Source organism: Amphiura filiformis, chromosome 9, assembly GCF_039555335.1.
Source record: "Amphiura filiformis chromosome 9, Afil_fr2py, whole genome shotgun sequence".
NCBI lineage: Eukaryota > Metazoa > Echinodermata > Ophiuroidea > Amphilepidida > Amphiuridae > Amphiura > Amphiura filiformis.
The window spans coordinates 58,877,339-58,888,458 of NC_092636.1; the positions used below are offsets into that span (position 1 = coordinate 58,877,339).

At 37.1% G+C, this 11,120-nt stretch overlaps 1 long non-coding RNA gene across 1 annotated transcript; it reads right to left on the reverse strand.

The window, feature by feature from the left end:
* Positions 1 to 2,567: 2,567 nt before the first annotated feature.
* LOC140161223 (uncharacterized) lies at positions 2,568 to 6,703 on the reverse strand. The gene is made up of 3 exons (XR_011860080.1): positions 6,574 to 6,703; positions 5,290 to 5,351; positions 2,568 to 3,490 (listed from the first exon to the last, which is right to left on the reverse strand). It is a non-coding gene; the product is annotated as an uncharacterized lncRNA (long non-coding RNA).
* Positions 6,704 to 11,120: the final 4,417 nt, after the last annotated feature.

Genomic DNA, 11,120 nt, shown 5'->3' on the forward strand with positions numbered 1-11,120 from the left:
TGGCATAGTAACATTACGTAACTTCGATACTGAATAGGTGTATAGTGTATAATTTCTTGCATTCACAGTTCCGATTATTACAACATATGGGTCAAAAATATTTTTGCAAGCTATAAAATTTACCATTCTGAAATTAAAGAGGAAACCCAGCCAGAGCAATTCTTCTGAGATAAACCAAACCTGCCTGGTTATCAAATTAGTTAGTGACAATTTACAAGTGACTAGAACTAATGCATATTTATACTATGCCAGGGTCATTTGTTTGGCAATATTTTCTTAACATGATCAAAGACATTTCACTCCCTGGAGGTTTGATTCACCCCAGAAGAACTACTCTGGCGGGGCTTCCTCTTTAAGGTAGTGCGTACTACACCCCTGATAAATTTTGTGACTAATTTTGCATTTTTCTCAAAAATAACTACACACTGGTAATAAAAGTTATGTATATTATAGAGGCAAGGAATCCAATTACTTCACTGCAATTTCAGTGATTCAAGACAGGTGGTTCATTATATAAATGGGGTATACATTCTAGCGGTACCTCTTTTCTTATCATAAATAACGTATCACTTGTCTTGAGGCACTGAAATTCCAGTATAGTATCTGGATTCCTTGCCCCTATAATACATAACTTTTTTTACCAGTGTATTATTATTTATAGTCACAAATTTATCAAGGGGTGTAGTACCACCTGCAAAAATAAAAACCTAGTAAATATTTCCAGCTATGTAGTAATTGTGATGGTGCTCTTGGAGCATATGATCACAGTGAATCCATGTTGCAACCATGTAGCATCATAGGGCACGGGGGCACATGCCCCCCCCCCCCAATCGATTGCAAAGTTTAGAAAATCCAATTGGAAAATTGCCGGAAAATGGATTGTGCCCCCTCAATCAGCAGCCCTCGAGTTAACCCACAGCACCCACTGCCATAATGCCCTCAAAATATGTCCTTTACCCAAGGCAGTCACTTGCCGTGCCCTCTAATGAAGTTGCCGTCGGTGCCCCGGCCCAGCCCTGCCCCTTCATAATAAAATCATCTATCTATGTTTGTGTGTGTTTTCTTCACTTTTGAGAAATTGCCTTGCCACCCTTCTCAAATTTTCAACAGTTGCCATGATGCCCTCTTGAAATATTACAAACTGCCGTGCTGCCTTGCCTTTTGAGTGAAAATCCAAGGCAATTAACAACTTGCCCTAAAAAGTTGCTGTGCCCTTCAGATCCTTAATTGAGGCCTGTCAATCAGACACAGATGCTTTAATTACCCCCCCAATATGATGACCTATGCTATGCCACTGATTACTTCTATTTGATCATTGATGGTGCGTAACATTTAACCTTGGTCCTTTTGGCTCAAACACATAAAACTGGAATGAAAGCCCCAAGTAGGTCAAATTATGCATCTCTTGACTGGAATTTTCAAATTTCGCAAGGTTGTCAACCAACCATACTTCCATACAGCAATAATCAGCAAAGAAAAAAAATGGCAAACCATCTTCTCTGCCACTGAACTATGCGGAGTCTGATACCATTGTTTATATGATATTTACCCATCTTGCATGTATTTCTATTCCTACTCAAATGCAACACTGAAATAAATTCAAGCAAAGCAAATGATTATGCTTTTAATTTATTATTCTTTTCATTTTACACATACAAAGTCATGATTGTTAACATCATCTGCCAGTGATTGTGTTAAAAGTTACCAAATTTGCCTTCAATAATGTAAAGTAAATCTTCAGATACCATGTAAAGAGGTTTAATAAAATGTTATTTTTATATAGCATGGTTCTACTAAGTCTTGAGATTGTAGTCATTCTTCTCTCATCTTTAATGCCCATTTGCATTTTTTCCCCATTTTTTTGGCAATAGCTTGTGTTCATGGTGATCATAATTCAAAATCTTCATTTCATGAAAAACTAGCTCAGTTTGCTGATCGCAAGGCCCTATATTGCCACATGACTGAGTTAGCAGGGAGTGTTTCAAAATACTTGCATTTCCCTGACAATAATGATATAAAATTGGATGGTTTGAACCCAATACGCAAATTTATTGGTCGAGCTATGAGTTTTAAAATATTGGACGAGACAAAGTCAAGTCCAATATTTTTAACTCATAGCGAGACCAATAAATTTTGTATTGGGTGAAAAAACATCCAATTTTATCATTATGTTTTCAGAATCTTTTTTGGTCAAAAACATGACTTTTAGTAAAAATTGTGGTTTTTGGTCAAAATGTGATTTTTGGTCAAAAATGAGTTTTGGTCAAAAAATTGTGGAAAACAATTTTTTGGGGAAAGTGAGCCTATCCAACAAAGTCCAAGTTTTGAGTCCAAGTGTTGATTATATTGGACTCTTTAACTCTGTACAAAGTATAGGAAGGAAGATTCTGAGAACATAATAGAAATAAATTGAGTGTATGGGCAAATGGGGTTAGTTGCACCTTTGAGTCAAAAGTGTTCAGTGTGGGGCACTAATTGGGGGATGGAGGACTACTTAGGTTAAATCATGATATGACTGCTCTTGTGTTTTTTTAACCAAGAACAAATTTGTTTATTTCCCAGGCGATAATAAAAATGCGTAAAAGGGTAGTTTTTCATGGGTAGGCACGATACGTGTGTATCGTGTTTAAGGTGTTAAAAACATGAAAAAGGGGAAAAAAGGGTAGCAAAATTGCAATTGCTAATACGTGGAAATGAAATTTAGGGTATGAAATTTTATGCAAGGAACAAAATCCCTGTATATGTTTAGGGTGTAAAAACAGGCGTGTGATATCTGTTTAGGGTATCGTTTTAGCCAAGGGTTAAATCCTTGTTTAAGGTGCATTTTAAAAGTTGATTATCGCGGGAGGTGTACAGGCCACAATGGGAGTGACCCCCTGCAGGTTTATTTAACCAGTCGGTCCGGGCAGACGCAAGCTCGGGCCCTGATAGGGCCAGGCTCAAACAAAAGGCTCAACCCAAAGCCTAAAAGCTTACAAGCATGATGTTCTCAGCTGTCTATCCAATCTATCACTACAAGATTCCTATTTTGGCCATCTGCAGACTGGTACACACAAAGTACCTACACAGTACCAATTATGTCACTGCACAGGATCCACCAGCAGTGGCACTGCACTGGTTCTAAACTGGTACTCACCTGGTACTGCACAGTACCAGCTAAGTACATGTACCTCCAACTACCTCAGCGATGGTGTACCTGTGCAGGCAGCCCAATATGAATCAGGTAGTGTAACTGAGCTTCATAATATTAATCCTAAAACACTTGTTGCCACAGTCCACTGCTTAGATTTAATTTCTAAATTGGAATGTAAAATCTAAAAGTTACTTGTCGATTGCTTGTTGCCACAAATGGCACAGTCACCAGTACACAGACTCGCAGAGGAATGTTTATTGCAACTTTTCGATCTCAAATATGGTTCCTGACTACCAGTTGCCTGAGTTATCAGTTTCCAGGGCTTGGTCAATATTTTGCCTTACCACACACACCAACCTATAAATTAAAAAGAAATAGAATAAAATATTATTTCACATCGAACAAGTTTTTACTGCAAATTGAAAATGATACGTGGGATACAATGATATTCTGGGAGACAAATTACTGCTGGTGGCAAACATTGGCAAAATGGTGCAAGTGATTATGAAAATGCCACTGTTAGCGACAACATTTCAAATTCATTTCAAAGCAGTTTGAGGTACCGGTACTCACGCTTTCTTACATGTAGCTCCAACTTCCACTGACATTCTCCGCACAAAGGTGTGAGGTGTACACCACAGCCACAAGAGGGCACACAGAAAAATAAATTATCAACAAATTCACAACTACTTTCCTCATATGAAGTTAAATTAAAGAAATCTTTTTTTTTACATCAGTGTAAATTTTGAGCACATTTGAAGGTGTAAGGTGACCAAAACTGTGACTGAAACTATAGTCTCTTCCCGGAGACTGGCTTAATCACAAATGAATGAGCAAGGGTTTGCCGTAATAAATACAATGTACATTTGCCTACCAAATCACAGTTACTTGGCATGGGACAATTACATATTTAGCATTTTAAATCAAAAAAAGGATGATTTAAAATTGTATTTAAATATAATGCAGGTTTTTCACAACATCCTTAACCCTGCAGTCACATGGCTGCTCACTACAAAAGGGTTGTAATGTTAGCAATACAGCAGGTTTTTTTTGGGTTGGATTATTTAATGAGTTTGTGTCCCTAAGTATGTGTAGTAAACTAAAAATCAGTGGCTAAAATACAATGTACATGGCAAATTCCTTTCTATTCAAAATCTAACTTTGCTGAAACTGCAGCCCATTCATGGTGGATGATCATGGAATTGTCTACATTAGGGACTGTTCACAAACACTTGTGGGGGGGGCTGATGCAAAAGGGGGGCTCTTAAAAGTTTTGACCCTTCTAGGGGGAGAGGGGCTCTGAAAAATTGACCACAAATTTTCCCGGGAAAATTGAGTATATGGGGGTTGACCCATAATTTTCATGTCAAAAAGGGGGCCCTGAAATTTTTGAGATCTGAAAAAGGGGGCCCGAAAATTTTCACGATGAAATTTTTTTTGCATCAGGGCCCCCAACAAGTGTTTGTGAACGGTTCCTTAATCTATTTTACTGTATGATACATGTGTACATACGAGGGGGTATCCAAAAGTTTTTGACATCACCCAGAAGTGAAAGAGCTATATTGATGAAATTTTGTCAGTGTAATCACTGGTCCTTATGTACATGGTTCAAAAATGGTCTCATAAGTATGTTTACTTTCTTTCCAGGTGGCGCTAGATGGGCAGTAGGCGCATTACCTTTTCATGATAAGATCCTCCACTTTCTTGAGTTTCTTCACTGTGGCGCGCCATCCATAAGTGATGGACGTCCACTTCTTGGCTAATCTGTGAGGGACATGTGGCTAGTTTGGAAATAACAATTAAAAAAAGCAACAGTGCAATATGATGGGCAATCATCACCGTAGATAGCTTTCATTTCATCATAGATTTTATGAGCATTGTAGGCCTAACCCTTCAAATGCAGGAACCTTAATCATGCTACGTTCCTCAATTTTCACCATCTTGCAGGTTATGCGCCTATAGCTACTGCCCACCTAGTGCCATCTGGATAGAAAGTAAACTTATACTTATGAGACCATTTCTGAACCATAATGTACATAAGGACCAGTGATTACACTGACATAATCTCATCAAAATAGCTCTTTCACTTCTGGGTGATGTCAAAAACTTTTGTATACCCCCTCGTACAATGTACATGTCATACATCATAGACTTACTTGCAAACTCATTTTGTGTGGCATGGTGGTGCAGGGCTCTAGCCTTCTCCTGTCTTTTTCTCCTGATGACATGAAGAAAGAAATGCAAATTTAGATATCAAAATTTGAGGAAAATTGAGGTACATAATACATTAGATGCATGCATAAACTCCTCTAGTTGATTAATTTCACAAAAGTGAGGTTGAGCTTTACCCAAGGAAAATCTAGTACTTGGGCGTAAAAAACAAGCAAACACAAACAGAGAAATATTGAAATTCCCAATGATTACACAGACAGTACAAGTACCCACACAGATTTGGTGCCCTAATTTGTATTTATGAACTACACTGTATTGGTAAGCACCGGAAAAATGTATGATTTTTTAGAGCAAATTTTGCGCATCAATTTCACAAAATTCCTCATTTGTGTGATTTATCATGTTTATCCATAATATTACTAAAATGTGTGCATTTTCCGCAAAAAGTTCAAATTTGCATTTTTTTAAATTAAATTATGCGTAGAGTTGAATTCGTTAAAATTAAGTCCTATGAGCAGTGGCGTGCATCGCGTGGCGCCCTACCCGGGGGCTGAAGAAAATTCAATTTTGCGCCCTTCCTCAGCAGCCCTTAAAAGGTTGCCCCAATTTTTTTACGGTCGTTTGAAAAAGTGAAGAACAAAAAAAAAAAAAAAGGATTTCTTGGCGCTAGCGCCCAAAAGCAACACATTTTGATATATAGTACAATTGTTTCAAATTTTCTGCCCCTTTTTCTTTACTAATTCTTTTGCCACCTTTCTTCTTCCGGCCCTTCGATTTGGCCACCCCTGCTTTGACTCCGGGGCTGGCGCTAAAAGCCCCCCAAATATGCGCATGATGAGGGCGGTCGACTGCATATCCGTCAGTACACGCTTTTCAATACGGAATAAATGCTAACCTCATCGTGACATCATCCAAGCAGCAAAGTTCATTTCCCATGGAAAAAGCATGTATTGACGGATATGCAGTTTACCATTCTGCTATGGTCTATTTTCTATACCGGTACTTTTTTCTGCATGGATTGTATTACAGATCACCATGGGTTCTTTCAATTTTGTGAAAACTTATGGTTTTTTTTGGAAAATGAATACTTTAAAATGGGTATCTTGGAAAAATCTTAAAATTAGTGGCCAAACCTAAAATTCGCGATTATACCCAAAATATGTGAATGTTAGCGTTTCACATACATTGTACATATCTTTTCAGATTGATTTTTTTTTACTTCAATTACCAAGAATGAAGATGTAAATACATGATGAATTAATACATACCCTTTTCTTTCTTCCTTTGTGTGCTGCTTTGCTGCTCTGCTTGTAGCTCGATCTTCCCCGTCAAAAACAACTATGGGCGTAACATTTTGCCTAACCAACACATCTACTGCTTAGCAGAAATCATTGACATACCGGGTACCTGTAAGAACCATAATTGCATAAAAGTGACATAAAAATTGGTTGATAATACAACTTGTCCCTATCCCAACCCACCCCTTGACCCGTAGCGTATCTGGGGCGGGGGTCACCTGCACCCCCCCATGGCTTTGACCATGAAGGAAAACCTGAAAAATTATGCTAAATCAGCCTTTTTTACACCTCTGCCTGAGAAAATCTACCCTGTGACCGGGTAAATCTACCGCACACCAGGATTTTGCCTGCTCTGACAAGTGACCCATACACGGTACACCACTGCTCTTGACAATATAGTCTACCCGTCCCTTGACAATATATATAGTCAACTACCTTAGCTTTATTCCCTCCAGCAAGCAAGGGACAGGTTGGTCACTGGTCAGTGACGAGTTGTCTTCAAAAATGTGGTGCAGGTTGGCGCAAAGACAGGTTGGCATAGGAACGGCTTGTCATGTATTCTTAAAATTTACTTCATTAGGAATGTGACCAGGTAACATTAAAACCAATCAACGGTACAGGATGCTTTTTTGGTCACGCAGCTATAAAAAGACAATTTTCATGGTTTAGAATAGGAGATGAAAAATAAGCCCTTAATCCTTTCCTTCAAGTTCATCACCGAATACAAGTCACACACTTAAAATAATCTCTTAATATATGAATAGTATTGTAAATAATTGTGGTTCTTGAGAAATATGTCAATTATGAAGATGTTGCGTTTCAACTCTTTTCACATCATAATTACAGAACCACAAGATCCACAAAATTGTAACTGGATTCAGCACCACACCCGATTTAAAATGATCATAACAAATTTCACTACATGTAGATGGTATACCATCTACATTACATAGTATTTAATAAATAAGCTTAAGCTTAACTTACTTTCGTGGATCAATTCCAGGTTGTGCAGTGTGCTTCGTTAATATTTATGTGTAGATCCATATGGGGGTCGTGTGGCGCAATGGTTAGAGCATTGGACTCATGATCGTAAGGTTGTGGGTTCGAACCCCATCTCGGCCATTGCTTCTACTCAACAGACCCTAGAGTAATCATTGTACCGTCTAAAAATGGACCATCAGGCTATGATGTTTCCAAATAGACGTAAAAGTTTGTAGAAATTGACCCTGTGTCAGCTTGGTGAAATGGCGATGAAAATCGCCCCTGCCGAGTTCCTCCGGGAGTTTCCAATAAGACAGACAGACAGACATAAATTGATGCGTCAATACCTGCACTTCACCGCCCCTGAAATCCGCGGCAGAAACCCTGGCAGAAACTTCTTTTTCTATATTCTTGAATTTTGGGAGTAAAGATTGAATTCCCATTGTCACGATTCGATTGTAACCGTGTGTTGAAGCTGGTCAACTCCGGGATTGTTATTTACGATCAGCTGATTGAAGATCACAGGCTGTTTTTAACGGCTGATATCGCTAATTGTTCAAAATGCGCATGCGCTAGACATGCGCATAAAACAAATCGTGTTCCCGTGGTGTTGCCGTCGGGATTGCCCTGGAATTGCCAGAGAAGTATGTCCCACCCCCCCTGAATTTGATAATGATCGAGTCTTTATCCTAGACTAGGAGGAGGAGAAGGGGGAGGAGGAGGAGAAGGAGGAGGAGGAAGTAAAGTAAAGTAAAGTAAAGTAAAGTAAAGTAAAGTAAAGTAAAGTAAAGTAAAGTAAAGTAAAATACTATTCAAAAATAAATTTTAATCAAATACTAATTAAACATTGAATCATTGGTATTATACTTGTCCAGTTATCAAAAACTATAGGAAATCCATGTCAATAATAAATATAGGACAGGGAAATCTCATTGAAATTGAGTCGTAAGCTGCGTAAAGACATTTTCGTTTCTAATAGCGGTAGCTGGTCATACTAAGACTTATCTTTGACGGGTGGTATTAGTAGTAATCGATCAAACGCTCAAACTGTCCCTCCATTTGATTTAAAGAAAATCTTCGATACGAACTCTTAAAGTAGGCTTAATGTCTGAATTAAGAAGGTAAGACCATTACAAAAGCGAACAATTGACAGCCTTTACTGCATTATCAATTCATTCTGTCGCGTGTTTTCTTGGGAGAAGGGGATATCTAATGAAATACGAAATGAAACATAAGTCGGAATCTATTTTTTTTCATATTAAAAATTGTGATGCCAAGTACGTTGACAAATATTTGAATATTTTGAATTGTCTTTCGTACAAGGTTACTAATGTGACAACGTTATGTGACTGTGACATAATTATACAGCTGCCAAAAATAGATGTAACATTCGCCTTCTTTATATACCCTTTACTAGCCTGAATCTGCATAGCGTAAAGCACTGCACTTACGTTTATCACTATAGATAAAAGAAATAGAGCAATAATACACTGTATTTGAATCACTTGTACTTTTGTAGATTTTACTTCTTTAAATTCAGGTTTATGCTTGCCTATAGCATTCAAATCGCCCATCATATAGCAACAGGCCTAACAGGAAAAAACATAGGAGGAAACATGGGAGACAAGCCAGCAGCTGTCTAGAAATCATCTTGAGTTGTTGTACAAAATATTCCCTTAGGGAAAATATGCTGGGACGAAGATGGTCAGAAACATAAAGGTGGCTTTATGACGACAGTACAATTGGCAACCTAGACGGCGTTGCTCAATGCGTTATTTCAACTTTCGTCCCAATAAACTCACATTTAATTTAACACAACTGTCCTTTAATAGCAATTGATAATGTTAAGGTATCATTGCCATCATTAAATCAGATTGTTATATTTTCTTTCAAATGTGTAATTATCACACCCTTCAACAAATATTATTGGCGCTTAAAACGAGCTAAAAGATTCAATACAAGTATTCTTAAGACTGAAGGTGTACGGGGGGGTACTCAAGTTTGGTTTTGGTAGGGACGTGCCGCTGAGATTTTGGAAGTGGACCCATAAATATACCAATTTTTCAAGAAATTTGGACCCATTGATATACCAAAAGTCAAAATTTTCGGCCAAATTTAACCAAAATTGTCTTAGTTTTTACAAATTTTCCTAAAATTTTGGTTAGATTAAGGAAAAATTGGGCTGTTTTCCGAAAAAATTGAGAAAATTTTGAAAAAAGGACCCATTCATACACCAAAATAGGCTTTGAAAAGGGGGTCATTGATATACCAGAAGGCTGAAAATGCTACCCATGTTTGCGGCACGTCCCCGTATGGCCATTTGTACTGAGTACCCCCCGGGCGTACAAGGAGGCAGTATGGGACACAATGCTGTGTTCTTTTGCAAACACGAAATATTTTCGACTCGTAGTTTTTAGTTTTTAACTTTAGGATACGTCTTATTTCAAGCAAAAATAATAAAATGTCAGCAGACGTGTTAATGAGATAATTAGATTGAGTCCGTAAAATCACCAACTCGGATTCAAATATCAGTATACCGAAAAACAATCAAAAAAAAAAAAAAAAAAAAACCATTTGATTGTTGGATACTTTCAAAATTTTCCTATGCTTGCAAAGATAGGAATTAGTATTATTATTAATACATTAGATGCGATCAAGCAAAATGTATAGTTGGAACTCGGAAATATTGATTTTAAGAACAAAACAAAGTCAATATATCCTTTTGTTTCCTGTTGTTTTGGAAACTCTTAAAATTGCTCTTATCTTTGGAACTGGTTGTTCAATTTCAATGGGGCTTTCTGTAAATGCAGATTTGCAAATGCTTGTTACTGTCCTTTAAGAAACGGAAAATTTAATATTTCCGAGTTCCGACTGATTTTGCTCGATCGCATCACATATAACTTTATTTTCAATGAGTTTCACCTTTAAGGATCTAGAATGAGCGTTTATGGCGTTTCGACAGTATTTTTGTGGAAATGAGAGCACCTCAGACGTATCGAATTGCATTCTGAATACGAAGCATGTCTTTCTGATATCAAATAATTTTCATTTTTGAAATTCACGGTATAATACAAATTTTATGACAAATTATTAAAATTTGATATTTTTCAAATTTTTGATATATAACAGTCCTCGAAGTAAATGTTATAAATCTAATGATATATCCTTAAAGTGTATGTAGCTGGGAGGAAAAGCCGATGATCAATTGAAAATTTTGACCTTTCATATTGAAGATATGGATTTTTTCCCCCAAAAGACCTAATTTTTTTTTTGTGTTTTGGGAAACAAAATCCATATCTTCAATACGAAAGGTCAAAATTTTCAATTGTAGGTCGGCTTTTCATCCCACCTACATGCACTTTAAGTATAAATCATCAGATTTATAAAGTTTACTTCGAGTACTGTTAAATATCAAAAATATATATTTTTAATGATTTGCCATAAAATGTGTATTACATTGCGAATTTCAAAAATTAAAATTATTTGATATCAGAAGGACATTCTTCGTATTCAGAATGCAATTCGATATGTCTGAT